Source organism: Electrona antarctica (genome assembly GCF_951216825.1).
Source record: "Electrona antarctica genome assembly, chromosome: 10".
In the NCBI taxonomy this organism is placed as follows: Eukaryota; Metazoa; Chordata; class Actinopteri; order Myctophiformes; family Myctophidae; genus Electrona; species Electrona antarctica.
Genome location: NC_136791.1, coordinates 25,589,073 through 25,605,284, shown reverse-complemented (window position 1 = coordinate 25,605,284; position 16,212 = coordinate 25,589,073).

The following is a 16,212-nucleotide window of genomic DNA, read 5'->3' as shown; positions in this document are numbered from 1 at the left end:
TATAGCATGCCGTTTTTCATCATTTTTGAGGATTTGAAAAAAAGATGAAAATCACTCCGAGACAATGGACTATAGCCCATGGTCTCGGAGTGATTTTTGTCTTTTTTTCAAATCCTCAAAAATGATGAAAAACACTCCGAGACCATGGGCTATAGCCCATGGCCTCGGACGGCATACTATAGCATGCCGTTTTTCATCATTTTTGAGGATTTGAAAAAAAGACGAAAATCACTCCGAGACAATGGACTATAGCCCATGGTCTCGGAGTGATTTTCGTCTTTTTTTCAAATCCTCAAAAATGATGAAAAACACTCCGAGACCATGGGCTATAGCCCATGGCCTCGGACGGCATACTATAGCATGCCGTTTTTCATCATTTTTGAGGATTTGAAAAAAAAGACGAAAATCACTCCGAGACAATGGACTACAGCCCATGGTCTCGGAGTGATTTTCGTCTTTTTTTCAAATCCTCAAAAATGATGAAAAACACTCCGAGACCATGGGCTATAGCCCATGGCCTCGGACGGCATACTATAGCATGCCGTTTTTCATAATTTTTGAGGATTTGAAAAAAAGACGAAAATCACTCCGAGACAATGGACTATAGCCCATGGTCTCGGAGTGATTTTCGTCTTTTTTTCAAATCCTCAAAAATGATGAAAAACACTCCGAGACCATGGGCTATAGCCCATGGCCTCGGACGGCATACTATAGCATGCCGTTTTTCATCATTTTTGAGGATTTGAAAAAAAGATGAAAATCACTCTGAGACAATGGACTATAGCCCATATATATAGTTTTTCTCAGCTCAATCAACAGGACCAGAACACACCTGGGCTGGCTGCCAGTATCACATCCACCAATGGGGAGGCTGTCTGTGTCCTGTCATGGTTTCTCCTCTGTATTATCTGATTAACATCCACGATAACACTTAAAAGCACTAAAGACACCTTTGATGCACAGCACCATTCAAATGCTCTGTACATGATCCCATGGCCCCATTTTAAAAGTGACACCAAGAAGAACAACTTACAACCTAAAAATCACTGAGAGCTCAGTGGCACCCTTGTTAAGATGATGTCCATGTGAGCCAGAGGTTGTGAGTTCAAATCCAGCTGAGATCCTTCTACTTTCACTTTGCAGCATGTTTTGGAGAATAACATCCAGAAGAGAACTGGAAAGAGATGGAAAGCTGAGGAGATTCTCAGAGAGCATGGTGGCCTCTGTGATAAGCTGCTCTCTATGTGAACCACAGGTCGTGGGTTCAAGTTCAGCCCATGCCCTCAGACGGCATACTACAGCATGCCGTTTTTCATAATTTTTTAGGATTTAAAAAAAAGACGAAAATCACTCCGAGACCATGGGCTATAGCCCATGGCCTCGGACGGCATACTATAGCATGCCATTTTTCATCATTTTTGAGGATTTGAAAAAAAGATGAAAATCACTCCGAGACAATGGACTATAGCCCATGGTCTCGGAGTGATTTTCGTCTTTTTTTCAAATCCTCAAAAATGATGAAAAACACTCCGAGACCATGGGCTATAGCCCATGGCCTCGGACGGCATACTATAGCATGCCGTTTTTCATCATTTTTGAGGATTTGAAAAAAAGATGAAAATCACTCCGAGACAATGGACTATAGCCCATGGTCTCGGAGTGATTTTTGTCTTTTTTTCAAATCCTCAAAAATGATGAAAAACACTCCGAGACCATGGGCTATAGCTCATGGCCTCGGACGGCATACTATAGCATGCCGTTTTTCATCATTTTTGAGGATTTGAAAAAAAGACGAAAATCACTCCGAGACAATGGACTATAGCCCATGGTCTCGGAGTGATTTTCGTCTTTTTTTCAAATCCTCAAAAATGATGAAAAACACTCCGAGACCATGGGCTATAGCCCATGGCCTCGGACGGCATACTATAGCATGCCGTTTTTCATCATTTTTGAGGATTTGAAAAAAAGATGAAAATCACTCTGAGACAATGGACTATAGCCCATATATATAGTTTGTCTCAGCTCAATCAACAGGACCAGAACACACCTGGGCTGGCTGCCAGGATCACATCCACCAATGGGGAGGCTGTCTGTGTCCTGTCATGGTTTCTCCTCTGTATTATCTGATTAACATCCACGATAACACTTAAAAGCACTAAAGACACCTTTGATGCACAGCACCATTCAAATGCTCTGTACATGATCCCATGGCCCCATTTGAAAAGTGACACCAAGAAGAACAACTTACAACCTAAAAATCACTGAGAGCTCAGTGTCACCCTTGTTAAGATGATGTCCATGTGAGCCAGAGGTTGTGAGTTCAAATCCAGCTGAGATCCTGCTACTTTCACTTTGCAGCATGTTTTGGAGAATAACATCCAGAAGAGAACTGGAAAGAGATGGAAAGCTGAGGAGATTCTCAGAGAGCATGGTGGCCTCTGTGATAAGCTGCTCTCTATGTGAACCACAGGTCGTGGGTTCAAGTTCAGCCCATGCCCTCAGACGGCATACTACAGCATGCCGTTTTTCATAATTTTTTAGGATTTTAAAAAAAGACGAAAATCACTCCGAGACCATGGGCTATAGCCCATGGCCTCGGACGGCATACTATAGCATGCCGTTTTTCATAATTTTTGAGGATTTGAAAAAAAGATGAAAATCACTCCGAGACAATGGACTATAGCCCATGGTCTCGGAGTGATTTTCGTCTTTTTTTCAAATCCTCAAAAATGATGAAAAACACTCCGAGACCATGGGCTATAGCCCATGGCCTCGGACGGCATACTATAGCATGCCGTTTTTCATCATTTTTGAGGATTTGAAAAAAAGGCGAAAATCACTCCGAGACAATGGACTATAGCCCATGGTCTCGGAGTGATTTTCGTCTTTTTTTCAAATCCTCAAAAATGATGAAAAACACTCCGAGACCATGGGCTATAGCCCATGGCCTCGGACGGCATACTATAGCATGCCGTTTTTCATCATTTTTGAGGATTTGAAAAAAAGATGAAAATCACTCCGACACAATGGACTATAGCCCATGGTCTCGGAGTGATTTTTGTCTTTTTTTCAAATCCTCAAAAATGATGAAAAACACTCCGAGACCATGGGCTATAGCCCATGGCCTCGGACGGCATACTATAGCATGCCGTTTTTCATCATTTTTGAGGATTTGAAAAAAAGACGAAAATCACTCCGAGACAATGGACTATAGCCCATGGTCTCGGAGTGATTTTCGTCTTTTTTTCAAATCCTCAAAAATGATGAAAAACACTCCGAGACCATGGGCTATAGCCCATGGCCTCGGACGGCATACTATAGCATGCCGTTTTTCATCATTTTTGAGGATTTGAAAAAAAGATGAAAATCACTCTGAGACAATGGACTATAGCCCATATATATAGTTTGTCTCAGCTCAATCAACAGGACCAGAACACACCTGGGCTGGCTGCCAGGATCACATCCACCAATGGGGAGGCTGTCTGTGTCCTGTCATGGTTTCTCCTCTGTATTATCTGATTAACATCCACGATAACACTTAAAAGCACTAAAGACACCTTTGATGCACAGCACAATTCAAATGCTCTGTACATGATCCCATGGCCCCATTTGAAAAGTGACACCAAGAAGAACAACTTACAACCTAAAAATCACTGAGAGCTCAGTGTCACCCTTGTTAAGATGATGTCCATGTGAGCCAGAGGTTGTGAGTTCAAATCCAGCTGAGATCCTGCTACTTTCACTTTGCAGCATGTTTTGGAGAATAACATCCAGAAGAGAACTGGAAAGAGATGGAAAGCTGAGGAGATTCTCAGAGAGCATGGTGGCCTCTGTGATAAGCTGCTCTCTATGTGAACCACAGGTTGTGGGTTCAAGTTCAGCCCATGCCCTCAGACGGCATACTACAGCATGCCGTTTTTCATAATTTTTTAGGATTAAAAAAAAAGACGAAAATCACTCCGAGACCATGGGCTATAGCCCATGGCCTCGGACGGCATACTATAGCATGCCGTTTTTCAAAATTTTTGAGGATTTGAAAAAAAGATGAAAATCACTCCGAGACAATGGACTATAGCCCATGGTCTCGGAGTGATTTTCGTCTTTTTTTCAAATCCTCAAAAATGATGAAAAACACTCCGAGACCATGGGCTATAGCCCATGGCCTCGGACGGCATACTATAGCATGCCGTTTTTCATCATTTTTGAGGATTTGAAAAAAATATGAAAATCACTCTGAGACAATGGACTATAGCCCATGGTCTCGGAGTGATTTTTGTCTTTTTTTCAAATCCTCAAAAATGATGAAAAACACTCCGAGACCATGGGCTATAGCCCATGGCCTCGGACGGCATACTATAGCATGCCGTTTTTCATCATTTTTGAGGATTTGAAAAAAAGATGAAAATCACTCCGAGACAATGGACTATAGCCCATGGTCTCGGAGTGATTTTTGTCTTTTTTTCAAATCCTCAAAAATGATGAAAAACACTCCGAGACCATGGGCTATAGCCCATGGCCTCGGACGGCATACTATAGCATGCCGTTTTTCATCATTTTTGAGGATTTGAAAAAAAGACGAAAATCACTCCGAGACAATGGACTATAGCCCATGGTCTCGGAGTGATTTTCGTCTTTTTTTCAAATCCTCAAAAATGATGAAAAACACTCCGAGACCATGGGCTATAGCCCATGGCCTCGGACGGCATACTATAGCATGCCGTTTTTCATCATTTTTGAGGATTTGAAAAAAAGATGAAAATCACTCTGAGACAATGGACTATAGCCCATATATATAGTTTGTCTCAGCTCAATCAACAGGACCAGAACACACCTGGGCTGGCTGCCAGGATCACATCCACCAATGGGGAGGCTGTCTGTGTCCTGTCATGGTTTCTCCTCTGTATTATCTGATTAACATCCACGATAACACTTAAAAGCACTAAAGACACCTTTGATGCACAGCACCATTCAAATGCTCTGTACATGATCCCATGGCCCCATTTGAAAAGTGACACCAAGAAGAACAACTTACAACCTAAAAATCACTGAGAGATCAGTGTCACCCTTGTTAAGATGATGTCCATGTGAGCCAGAGGTTGTGAGTTCAAATCCAGCTGAGATCCTGCTACTTTCACTTTGCAGCATGTTTTGGAGAATAACATCCAGAAGAGAACTGGAAAGAGATGGAAAGCTGAGGAGATTCTCAGAGAGCATGGTGGCCTCTGTGATAAGCTCCTCTCTATGTGAACCACAGGTCGTGGGTTCAAGTTCAGCCCATGCCCTCAGACGGCATACTACAGCATGCCGTTTTTCATAATTTTTGAGGATTTGAAAAAAAGATGAAAATCACTCCGAGACAATGGACTATAGCCCATGGTCTCGGAGTGATTTTTGTCTTTTTTTCAAATCCTCAAAAATGATGAAAAACACTCCGAGACCATGGGCTATAGCCCATGGCCTCGGACGGCATACTATAGCATGCCGTTTTTCATCATTTTTGAGGATTTGAAAAAAAGACGAAAATCACTCCGAGACAATGGACTATAGCCCATGGTCTCGGAGTGATTTTCGTCTTTTTTTCAAATCCTCAAAAATTATGAAAAACACTCCGAGACCATGGGCTATAGCCCATGGCCTCGGACGGCATACTAAACATGCCGTTTTTCATCATTTTTGAGGATTTGAGAAAAAAAAAGAAAATCACTCCGAGACAATGGACTATAGCCCATGGTCTCGGAGTGATTTTCGTCTTTTTTTCAAATCCTCAAAAATGATGAAAAACACTCCGAGACCATGGGCTATAGCCCATGGCCTCGGACGGCATACTACAGCATGCCGTTTTTCATAATTTTTTAGGATTAAAAAAAAAGACGAAAATCACTCCGAGACCATGGGCTATAGCCCATGGCCTCGGACGGCATACTATAGCATGCCGTTTTTCAAAATTTTTGAGGATTTGAAAAAAAGATGAAAATCACTCCGAGACAATGGACTATAGCCCATGGTCTCGGAGTGATTTTCGTCTTTTTTCAAATCCTCAAAAATGATGAAAAACACTCCGAGACCATGGGCTATAGCCCATGGCCTCGGACGGCATACTATAGCATGCCGTTTTTCATCATTTTTGAGGATTTGAAAAAAAGATGAAAATCACTCTGAGACAATGGACTATAGCCCATGGTCTCGGAGTGATTTTTGTCTTTTTTTCAAATCCTCAAAAATGATGAAAAACACTCCGAGACCATGGGCTATAGCCCATGGCCTCGGACGGCATACTATAGCATGCCGTTTTTCATCATTTTTGAGGATTTAAAAAAAAAGACGAAAATCACTCCGAGACAATGGACTATAGCCCATGGTCTCGGATTTATTTTCGTCTTTTTTTCAAATCCTCAAAAATTATGAAAAACACTCCGAGACCATGGGCTATAGCCCATGGCCTCGGACGGCATACTAAACATGCCGTTTTTCATCATTTTTGAGGATTTGAAAAAAAAAAGAAAATCACTCCGAGACAATGGACTATAGCCCATGGTCTCGGAGTGATTTTCGTCTTTTTTTCAAATCCTCAAAAATGATGAAAAACACTCCGAGACCATGGGCTATAGCCCATGGCCTCGGACGGCATACTATAGCATGCCGTTTTTCATCATTTTTGAGGATTTGAAAAAAAGACGAAAATCACTCGTCTTTTTTTCAAATCCTCAAAAATGATGAAAAACACTCCGAGACCATGGGCTATAGCCCATGGCCTCGGACGGCATACTATAGCATGCCGTTTTTCATCATTTTTGAGGATTTGAAAAAAAGATGAAAATCACTCTGAGACAATGGACTATAGCCCATGGTCTCGGAGTGATTTTCGTCTTTTTTTCAAATCCTCAAAAATGATGAAAAACACTCCGAGACCATGGGCTATAGCCCATGGCCTCGGACGGCATACTATAGCATGCCGTTTTTCATCATTTTTGAGGATTTGAAAAAAAGATGAAAATCACTCTGAGACAATGGACTATAGCCCATATATATAGTTTGTCTCAGCTCAATCAACAGGACCAGAACACACCTGGGCTGGCTGCCAGGATCACATCCACCAATGGGGAGGCTGTCTGTGTCCTGTCATGGTTTCTCCTCTGTATTATCTGATTAACATCCACGATAACACTTAAAAGCACTAAAGACACCTTTGATGCACAGCACCATTCAAATGCTCTGTACATGATCCCATGGCCCCATTTGAAAAGTGACACCAAGAAGAACAACTTACAACCTAAAAATCACTGAGAGATCAGTGTCACCCTTGTTAAGATGATGTCCATGTGAGCCAGAGGTTGTGAGTTCAAATCCAGCTGAGATCCTGCTACTTTCACTTTGCAGCATGTTTTGGAGAATAACATCCAGAAGAGAACTGGAAAGAGATGGAAAGCTGAGGAGATTCTCAGAGAGCATGGTGGCCTCTGTGATAAGCTCCTCTCTATGTGAACAACAGGTCGTGGGTTCAAGTTCAGCCCATGCCCTCAGACGGCATACTACAGCATGCCGTTTTTCATAATTTTTGAGGATTTGAAAAAAAGATGAAAATCACTCCGAGACAATGGACTATAGCCCATGGTCTCGGAGTGATTTTCGTCTTTTTTTCAAATCCTCAAAAATTATGAAAAACACTCCGAGACCATGGGCTATAGCCCATGGCCTCGGACGGCATACTATAGCATGCCGTTTTTCATCATTTTTGAGGATTTGAAAAAAAGATGAAAATCACTCTGAGACAATGGACTATAGCCCATGGTCTCGGAGTGATTTTTATCTTTTTTTCAAATCCTCAAAAATGATGAAAAACACTCCGAGACCATGGGCTATAGCCCATGGCCTCGGACGGCATACTATAGCATGCCGTTTTTCATCATTTTTTAGGATTTGAAAAAAAGACGAAAATCACTCCGAGACAATGGACTATAGCCCATGGTCTCGGAGTGATTTTCGTCTTTTTTTCAAATCCTCAAAAATTATGAAAAACACTCCGAGACCATGGGCTATAGCCCATGGCCTCGGACGGCATACTAAACATGCCGTTTTTCATCATTTTTGAGGATTTGAAAAAAATAAGAAAATCACTCCGAGACAATGGACTATAGCCCATGGTCTCGGAGTGATTTTCGTCTTTTTTTCAAATCCTCAAAAATGATGAAAAACACTCCGAGACCATGGGCTATAGCCCATGGCCTCGGACGGCATACTATAGCATGCCGTTTTTCATCATTTTTGAGGATTTGAAAAAAAGACGAAAATCACTCGTCTTTTTTTCAAATCCTCAAAAATGATGAAAAACACTCCGAGACCATGGGCTATAGCCCATGGCCTCGGACGGCATACTATAGCATGCCGTTTTTCATCATTTTTGAGGATTTGAAAAAAATATGAAAATCACTCTGAGACAATGGACTATAGCCCATGGTCTCGGAGTGATTTTCGTCTTTTTTTCAAATCCTCAAAAATGATGAAAAACACTCCGAGACCATGGGCTATAGCCCATGGCCTCGGACGGCATACTATAGCATGCCGTTTTTCATCATTTTTGAGGATTTGAAAAAAAGATGAAAATCACTCCGAGACAATGGACTATAGCCCATGGTCTCGGAGTGATTTTTGTCTTTTTTTCAAATCCTCAAAAATGATGAAAAACACTCCGAGACCATGGGCTATAGCCCATGGCCTCGGACGGCATACTATAGCATGCCGTTTTTCATCATTTTTGAGGATTTGAAAAAAAGACGAAAATCACTCCGAGACAATGGACTATAGCCCATGGTCTCGGAGTGATTTTCGTATTTTTTTCAAATCCTCAAAAATGATGAAAAACACTCCGAGACCATGGGCTATAGCCCATGGCCTCGGACGGCATACTATAGCATGCCGTTTTTCATCATTTTTGAGGATTTGAAAAAAAGATGAAAATCACTCTGAGACAATGGACTATAGCCCATATATATAGTTTGTCTCAGCTCAATCAACAGGACCAGAACACACCTGGGCTGGCTGCCAGGATCACATCCACCAATGGGGAGGCTGTCTGTGTCCTGTCATGGTTTCTCCTCTGTATTATCTGATTAACATCCACGATAACACTTAAAAGCACTAAAGACACCTTTGATGCACAGCACCATTCAAATGCTCTGTACATGATCCCATGGCCCCATTTGAAAAGTGACACCAAGAAGAACAACTTACAACCTAAAAATCACTGAGAGCTCAGTGTCACCCTTGTTAAGATGATGTCCATGTGAGCCAGAGGTTGTGAGTTCAAATCCAGCTGAGATCCTGCTACTTTCACTTTGCAGCATGTTTTGGAGAATAACATCCAGAAGAGAACTGGAAAGAGATGGAAAGCTGAGGAGATTCTCAGAGAGCATGGTGGCCTCTGTGATAAGCTGCTCTCTATGTGAACCACAGGTCGTGGGTTCAAGTTCAGCCCATGCCCTCAGACGGCATACTACAGCATGCCGTTTTTCATAATTTTTGAGGATTTGAAAAAAAGATGAAAATCACTCCGAGACAATGGACTATAGCCCATGGTCTCGGAGTGATTTTCGTCTTTTTTTCAAATCCTCAAAAATGATGAAAAACACTCCGAGACCATGGGCTATAGCCCATGGCCTCGGACGGCATACTATAGCATGCCGTTTTTCATCATTTTTGAGGATTTGAAAAAAAGATGAAAATCACTCCGAGACAATGGACTATAGCCCATGGTCTCGGAGTGATTTTCGTCTTTTTTCCAAATCCTCAAAAATGATGAAAAACACTCCGAGACCATGGGCTATAGCATACTATACTATGCTATACTATAGCATGCCGTTTTTCATAATTTTTGAGGATTTGAAAAAAAGACGAAAATCACTCCGAGACAATGGACTATAGCCCATGGTCTCGGAGTGATTTTCGTCTTTTTTTCAAATCCTCAAAAATTATGAAAAACACTCCGAGACCATGGGCTATAGCCCATGGCCTCGGACGGCATACTATAGCATGCCGTTTTTCATCATTTTTGAGGATTTGAAAAAAAGACGAAAATCACTCCGAGACAATGGACTATAGCCCATGGTCTCGGAGTGATTTTCGTCTTTTTTTCAAATCCTCAAAAATGATGAAAAACACTCCGAGACCATGGGCTATAGCCCATGGCCTCGGACGGCATACTATAGCATGCCGTTTTTCATCATTTTTGAGGATTTGAAAAAAATATGAAAATCACTCCGAGACAATGGACTATAGCCCATGGTCTCGGAGTGATTTTCGTCTTTTTTTCAAATCCTCAAAAATGATGAAAAACACTCCGAGACCATGGGCTATAGCCCATGGCCTCGGACGGCATACTATAGCATGCCGTTTTTCATCATTTTTGAGGATTTGAAAAAAATATGAAAATCACTCCGAGACAATGGACTATAGCCCATGGTCTCGGAGTGATTTTCGTCTTTTTTTCAAATCCTCAAAAATGATGAAAAACACTCCGAGACCATGGGCTATAGCCCATGGCCTCGGACGGCATACTATAGCATGCCGTTTTTCATCATTTTTGAGGATTTGAAAAAAAGACGAAAATCACTCCGAGACAATGGACTATAGCCCATGGTCTCGGAGTGATTTTCGTCTTTTTTTCAAATCCTCAAAAATGATGAAAAACACTCCGAGACCATGGGCTATAGCCCATGGCCTCGGACGGCATACTATAGCATGCCGTTTTTCATCATTTTTGAGGATTTGAAAAAAAGATGAAAATCACTCTGAGACAATGGACTATAGCCCATATATATAGTTTTTCTCAGCTCAATCAACAGGACCAGAACACACCTGGGCTGGCTGCCAGGATCACATCCACCAATGGGGAGGCTGTCTGTGTCCTGTCATGGTTTCTCCTCTGTATTATCTGATTAACATCCACGATAACACTTAAAAGCACTAAAGACACCTTTGATGAACAGCACTATTCAAATGCTCTGTACATGATCCCAAGGCCCCATTTGAAAAGTGACACCAAGAAGAACTACTTACAACCTAAAAATCACTGGGAGCTCAGTGGCACCCTTGTTAAGATGATGTCCATGTGAGCCAGAGGTTGTGAGTTCAAATCCAGCTGAGATCCTGCTACTTTCACTTTGCAGCATGTTTTGGAGAATAACATCCAGAAGAGCACTGGAAAGAGATGGAAAGCTGAGGTGATTCTCAGAGAGCATGGTGGCCTCTGTGATAAGCTGCTCTCTATGTGAACCACAGGTCGTGGGTTCAAGTTCAGCCCATGGCCTCAGACGGCATACTACAGCATGCCGTTTTTCATCATTTTTTAGGATTTAAAAAAAAGACGAAAATCACTTCGAGACCATGGGCTATAGCCCATGGCCTCGGACGGCATACTATAGCATGCCGTTTTTCATCATTTTTGAGGATTTGAAAAAAATATGAAAATCACTCCGAGACAATGGACTATAGCCCATGGTCTCGGAGTGATTTTCGTCTTTTTTTCAAATCCTCAAAAATGATGAAAAACACTCCGAGACCATGGGCTATAGCCCATGGCCTCGGACGGCATACTATAGCATGCCGTTTTTCATCATTTTTGAGGATTCTGAGAACCCATCGTCAAACAAATGAAGGTAAAACAGCGCCCTCTTTTCTTCAGTCTGTCTTGAGAGACTATAATGAACCTGTGGTCCATACATTCTGTTCCGCCAGTGACCAGGAGGTGTCAGTGTTGCCTTGGCTTAGCGTCTAACTCAGGGGTGCCCACACATTTATGACATGAGATCTACTTTCAAAATGACCAGCTCAACAAGATCTACCCACTGAAAAAATAAGTGTACCATTGCTGAAAATAGTTTAAATATATAATGTACCTGGGGGGGCTTTGGAATAGGGAGGGGGGAGAAATTATGACAGGCAGTTTCTGCTGTCAAAATATGCCCCCCCCGTATTTAATTTAAACGCCCAATGCAGTCCCAATGGCAATAGCACAAACTTTGCCATGCTACTAGTCCTACATACTTACACCTAGAAACCCCATTCAAACCTATTTAGGTTCATCTTACGGTGGACATGTTTGCCTGAAATGGAATCTTTGAAATGTTTCATAGTTTTAGAAATATATAGTGCTTTCAAATTTGAGAAATGAATAATGGGGCTCAATGGCAGCTCTATGGCACGTCAAAAAAATCACTTTCACCTAGAAACACATTTTATAATTCAGCTTACTGTGGAGACACATGCTGGAACCTTTTACTTTGAAATGTTTTGTAGTTTCTGAGTTATTTAACTTTAACGCCCAATGCATTCCCAATGGCAATAGCACAAACTTTGGCATGCTACTAGTCCTACATACTTACACCTAGAAACCCCATTCAAACCTATTTAGGTTCATCTTACGTAAAGATTTGAGTGGGGTTTGAACCCACAATCTCCAGATCATGCAGCCAGTGTGCTAAGTCACTGATCTACATGCTACCTGCCACAATGCAGTCTGCTGTTCCCTTTGAGTACAACATTGATACAAAAATAAAATACAAAAAATAAAATAACAGGAGATTTGTCTATTGTTTCTTTTGCTGTTGTTTATCTCTAGACGTTTGAATGTTTATGAACCACAATGGAAACAAGTCTCTGGCTCTTCTGTCATTTTCTATTCGGCCTTTTAAGAACAGCATGCACAGTGGCTCACTGGGTGCAGAGCCTGCCTGGGAATCAGGAGGGTGCAGGTTCAAGTCCTGGCTCTGACATAGTGTCCCAAAATCATGAAAATATGACATAATATATTATGACGTCCCAAACCATGGACTCATGGCCCATGGTCTCGGACGGCATACTATAGCATGCCGTTTTTCATCATTTTTGAGGATTTGAGAAAAAGACGAAAATCACCCCGAGACCATGGACTATAGCCATAGAGACCATGGTCTCGGATTTTCGTCTTTTTTTCAAATCCTCGTTTTTCATCATTTACAGCCCATGGTCTCGGACGGCATACTATAGCATGCCGTTTTTTTTCGGAAAGCTTGAATTATCCTCTATCTGCAATGTATTTTTTAATAAAAATCCACTGTAGACATGTTATGAGCTACTTCCTGACAAGAAATTCCTAGCAGATGATTTATTTCTAAGTGCTGGAGTAAGTGCTCGTTGACTAGGTAGCACCTTGCTGGCAAGGTGTGCATATCAGCCGTGTGCATATCATCAATAGAGGGTATGCGCGTGACATCATCATCAAACCAGGAAGTTATGGCAAGAGTGGCAAAAAACTACTTTCTGGCCTTGACAGCCCATACATCCACACAGAAAAGTCATATCTGATTGCATTAAACAACATTAAACGATGTTAAACTCACTTTGCCTGTTGCTTTGCCACTCGATTTGCCACTCGATGTGCCATTCACTTTAAGCATGTGCATACTCTCTATTGGTTCTAGTTCTAGTGAACAGAAATAATAAATAAATAGACTTCGTAACCTAAGTGTAGGAAATACAAACACAGTAAAGAACCTGGGGGCTACATATGAAAAGGCAACACAATGAGCAGAAAATAAAAATTAACCATGTAAATATAACAAATTGAGTAGAGCACTACAGGGAGTTGAACCCTGTTCCGGTAAACCAGAAGTACCACACCAGTGCCTTAGTTTTTGAGTTGTTGTCATTTACAGGTCCATTCGTTGAAATGTAAATTTTATATTTCAACAGTAAAGTAATATATAAAGAAGAAAAACGCAGAGAATTTCCCGCCTAGCTATAGTTGTCGCCTCAGTTTGGTGTGAGTGTCTCCAGAGACCTGGGTCTCACTAACAGAGCTGGCCCATTGGGCTTCAGCTATGCCACACTTGTCCACGGTGTGTGTGAGTCATGTCCTGTCCTTACTGACCAGGTTCCTTGGACAAAGCTGGCCCGTTTGGGTTTCAGTTTTGTGTGTCCACTATGCTTCAGCGCAGGTATGTGTCCCTTTGTTTAGCGAGTGGCTCCATTGAATATCATGCTATGGTCACAACTTATGGTTGTTTCCTCTTGCTTAGTCCCTGTGTGCAACTGTACGTCTCTCCACGAGAGTACTTCTTTACCCCCCTGTGAGTCGTGACTGGACCGCTCAAAGTGTCCATGGGCACTAACTGTGCATTTTGCACTGGAATGTTTGGTAGGTTACTGTCTGTTTTCTGGTTCTTGTATCTGGTTAATTATTATTAAATGCATGGTAGGCTAACACAGCTCCTTCCAGACTAGGAAGAGGAACCATGCTGCTGTCTTGCCTTTGTTTGGATATGACCTTACTACTGACCAACAGCCTCTACTTTGGGTTTTTCAGACGAATTATCTATATATTAATTAGATCAATTATAACTATTTCCTAGGGCGCAATCGCATATTCTTGAATCTGACATCTGTAAACATATTTGACTCCCTTTTGACTGCAACGAGTCTATTGTCCATGAAAGAACAGTACATACACCAAAAAAAAAACGCTGGGGAACCGCTCCACACGTCCCAAACTCTTCTCCCTTCTGGCTCCGAAACTATGGAATGAACTTCCCATTGTAGTCTGAACTGCAGACTCACTCCCAATCTAAACTATATGGAATGAACTTCCCATTACAGTCAGAACTGCAGACTCACTCCCAATCTAAACTATGGAATGAACTTCCCATTACAGTCTGAACTACAGACTCACTCTCAATCTAAACTATATGGAATGAACTTCCCATTGCAGTCAGAACTGCAGACTCTCTCCCAATCTTCCGCCGTACTCTGACTCCGACAACCTTACCGGCGTACGCAAAGGTACTCAACTTATGCATTTTATGTAGTCTAGACATGGCACTCTATAGTGTATACTCATAGTCTCATTACATAGATATTCCATTGTTAGGTTCATAGCTTGCATATGATTCTTGATGACTATTGTTTCTAAGTATCTGATGAATTACCATGATTTTGTTCTTACTTACTGTAGTATACATGGGCAACTGGCGGCCCGGGGGCCACATGCGGCCCTCACCATCACGTAATGTGGCCCTCAGGTTAATATCCGAACATTGATATATTATTGATTTCAGCTAATTACTAGTATTACAATGTTATTGTCTTTTTTTATGTCCAATGTATATTTGTATTTAGTTCCTAAAGTTAACATAACTAAACTAAATGCATTTGAAATTAAATAAAAATGTAATTTTTCAGGTTTCCAATTCAAAAATAGCAAAAGATTATTCAGGATTTCAATTCAAATATAGCAAAAATAGCTGGTCTACAAGATCAAAACATGTCGCACTGCGACGCGTTTTGAGCTTGTAAATCGGCTATTTTTGCTACGACAGTAATATGCAATGTGGCCCTCTGAAGTGAGAGTGGAAATATAGTGGCCCTCTCCATCGTCAAAGTTGCCCACCCCAGCTGCTGTATAGTAAGGTGGTCTGGATTAAGAGCGTCTGCTAAATGCCTAAATTGCACACCCGCATAAAAGGGTTGGGCCTACTCTAGGCTTGTATGTCTGATGCTATCCGGCTGCCTGCCAGGGAGGAAGCTAGGAATAGAGCACCGAAGTCTGACATCAGAGAGAGAGAGAGAGAGAGAGAGAGAGAGAGAGAGAGAGAGAGAGAGAGAGAGAGAGAGAGAGAGAGAGAGAGAGAGAGAGAGAAACAGACTATCATATATGAGTGACTGACTGTCGTAAACAATACAGACACCTCCCTGACAATAAGATGAGCCCATGTTATTCTCCATAGAGAAATTACTTCCATGAACCAGGGGGTGAGCGAGTGACGTCAGGTCTTCGGTGCTCTATAGATCTACAAGATAACGCGCCTCGACACGTTGTTAGCTTGTAGATCTGCACTTTTTGGGGAACGACACCGCCATAAGTACAGAAATATAAATTAAAGGTATAGACCGGCGACTTATAGAATGTGCACTTGCTCTATCCAGAGTCTGTATCACGATAGGTCTATAATCTCAACAATATGCATCACAATATCACACCCCAAGCTCCTAACCCATTCAGAACGGGAGTTTTAAGCATTACATTATACTTTAGCTATTGGAAAATAGCAGATCTACAAGCTTGTATGTCCAATGTATATTTGTATTTAGTTCATAAAGTTAACATAACTAAACTAATTGCATTTGAAATTAAATAAAACATTTATTTTTCAGGATTCCAATTCAAAAATAGCAAAAGATTAT